Raw genomic sequence first — 2,549 nt, forward strand, 5'->3', positions numbered from 1 at the left:
TGCCTCTCTTCCACTTCTTTTAATTCCCCTAAGTGCTTTGTCAGAAGTGTGGCATAGCCATTTATCATGTCTCTGTAACAGGTAGCAGCCTCTTCCAGAGACCTCACTTGGTGGCCCTGGTGGTCATGGAGCTGAACACAGCCAGGACAGAGCACCTCCAGGTCCTCCTCACAGAAGAGACTCAGCACCTAGCTGCGCCTCTCACACAGATTCTCCTCTTGTTGACTTACCTCCTTGCTGCTGCTGTGGACGAGTTCAGTGATATCAGTTATCCTTGTTAACTGCCTGTTTTCAGTCCAGTGCCTCTTCTCTCTCTCTCTCTCTCTTTTTTTGTCACAATAAAGTTTATTGTGAAAAAACAGGCTGGTGTTGGGACAAGGGGACACACAAGTAAATTTCCGGTGGGTGGCTTAGGTGAAGTAGTGTGGCTTCTTCACATTATCCCATACTCGCTGAGGGCAGAGGTCAGGTCCTCCATGGTTAGAGTGTACTTGCGGTCCTTGCTTTTGTTTCTGGAGCTGCCAGAGGCTGCGCCCTTCATTTTGCAGTGCTGAAGGGCATCTCTGGCAATATCTGAGATGAATTTCTGGTCAGCTAGGGAGATGAGCCGTACTATGTGTAGGTCTGTAGCCTCAAAGCCTGCGCGGTTCAAGTAGTAGCCGGTCACTGCATCTGGGAGTGTAGGCGTGTAGTCCTCCAGCTGTATCAAGAAGTCCACCAGCGGAGTGCTGGACACCAAAGGCCTCATGCCACCTTCGGCCATGTTCAGCAGGTCGTAGTCACCCTTAGACAAGCCCCCCTCATGCTGCTCTGCAGGCTCCCTTGCCTGCACCTCCACAGGTCTCAAGCCCCCCTCCGCGGCTCCAGTCCTGGGCCACCCCGCTGTCCCCACAGGGCTGGCCTTGTTTCCTGCAGTGGGGCTGGCAGGCAGTGTGGTAGGAGTCCAGACCATGGACACCAGGCCTGGGGCTGAGATCCTTGCTGCCTCGGGGTCCGCGCCAAGGATGCTGCAACTCATCAGGGTGGTGGGAGAGGCCGAGGCAAACTTCAGTGCCTCTTCTGACATGGGTGCTGACACACAGGGTAAGACAATTTGTCCTGAGGTTCCTCCCAGCACTGTTGGAAGCAGGATTGTCAGAAATCGGTAGACTATTCTATTGAGCTCAGTTTAGCAATTCTGATTGCAGGCAGCCAGTCCTCCAAAGTAGCCACTCCACCTATAGGAGAGATGTGATCACAGATTTGAAAATGCTCAGGGATTGGTTCAGACCCTGCTCATTCTCCATTGAAGCTTCTCTCCTGCTCCCACGCCATCTCCACCCACATCTAGAAGTGACTAGGTCTGTGGAAAGCTTTGACACATGATCCCTAGTGGGTAAGTAAAATCTGTTGTTGCAAAGGAAAGACTGTAGGATGTAAATGGCTGGGGCTCTAATTAGCATTTGGCTGATGGCAGCCTATGGTGCGCAGTATGAATTTGACACAAACCACAAGGGATTGTGAGCGCATCGTAACAAACTTAAACACACGTGGCAGGAAATGAATCTCTTTTCCCCCTGGTACCTTCTCCTGCTCAGATGGATCCTGGTTTTCTACCCAGGACCCGCTATGCTTCTTCTGGCCAGAAAAAATGAATATGTGGATCTGAACATGTAGTCATTAAGTTATGACTCATGTGCCTGGCATAGTCTTTGCTGTACCTAAAATACATCTTTCCATACTATTGTACTGCCATAATAAAACCTTGATTGTTTTAAACCCTTGCCAAGCCACACTGTAAACCCCCTCATCACCACCATGTAACAACCTTGATTGTTCTAAATCCAAGCCCAAGCACACTGTGGTAAGTCTTTAATTTGTAAAATTACAATAAAATCTCCCATGGGAATCTACTTCGTGGATACCCTAGAGTCCTGGGGACATGATGGGCCCCCAGTGTCCCCACAGATTCCTTACCTGGGCTGGTGACTCCTCTCTTTAAGGCAGGTGTTTTGCTGGTCTGTGTGCTATGTTCCACAGGCAGGAACTGTGAGGCAGTATGGAACTGAAGTGTGTTCTCTTCTGATGAGACCAGAGTATTTGTGTATCTCCAGGTGGGTGGAGCTTGACACCCACCTGCAGTAGCTATTGGTTCAGCATAAGGGTGTGTGTGGTTAGATTGATACTTTATGCCTGAGGCTCCAAAGTCTGAGGTTCCACCCCCAACACCACAATAAAACAAAGCTGAACAGTGCTCTGGTAATAAATAAATAAATAAATAAATAAATAAATAAATAAATAAATAGTAAAATATTAGAAAAAGTTATTGTTTTTTTAACTTGTCATTCTGTATATTTACATATAGTATCTTTAAGTTTAATTTTATTATGAGGTACATATCAGAGACCAACCAAGACCAGTTCAGCCAAATTTTAGTCTTTATTCAGCAGGCTGGTGATTACACTCACAGCTATGGCAATGCTCAGAGTTCAGTCCCCTGCTCACTGTAGCACAGTTACTTGTTGGGGCAGGTGCAGGAAGCAAGCTAGATTACAGAAGCCAGCATGCAG

General features: G+C 47.9%; 1 pseudogene; it reads right to left on the reverse strand.

Moving 5' to 3' along the window:
* Positions 1 to 410: 410 nt before the first annotated feature.
* On the reverse strand, positions 411 to 1,066 carry LOC132534777 (transcription initiation factor TFIID subunit 10-like; annotated as a pseudogene).
* Positions 1,067 to 2,549: the final 1,483 nt, after the last annotated feature.

The sequence above is a fragment of the Erinaceus europaeus genome, chromosome 19, assembly GCF_950295315.1.
Source record: "Erinaceus europaeus chromosome 19, mEriEur2.1, whole genome shotgun sequence".
Classification (NCBI taxonomy): Eukaryota; Metazoa; Chordata; class Mammalia; order Eulipotyphla; family Erinaceidae; genus Erinaceus; species Erinaceus europaeus.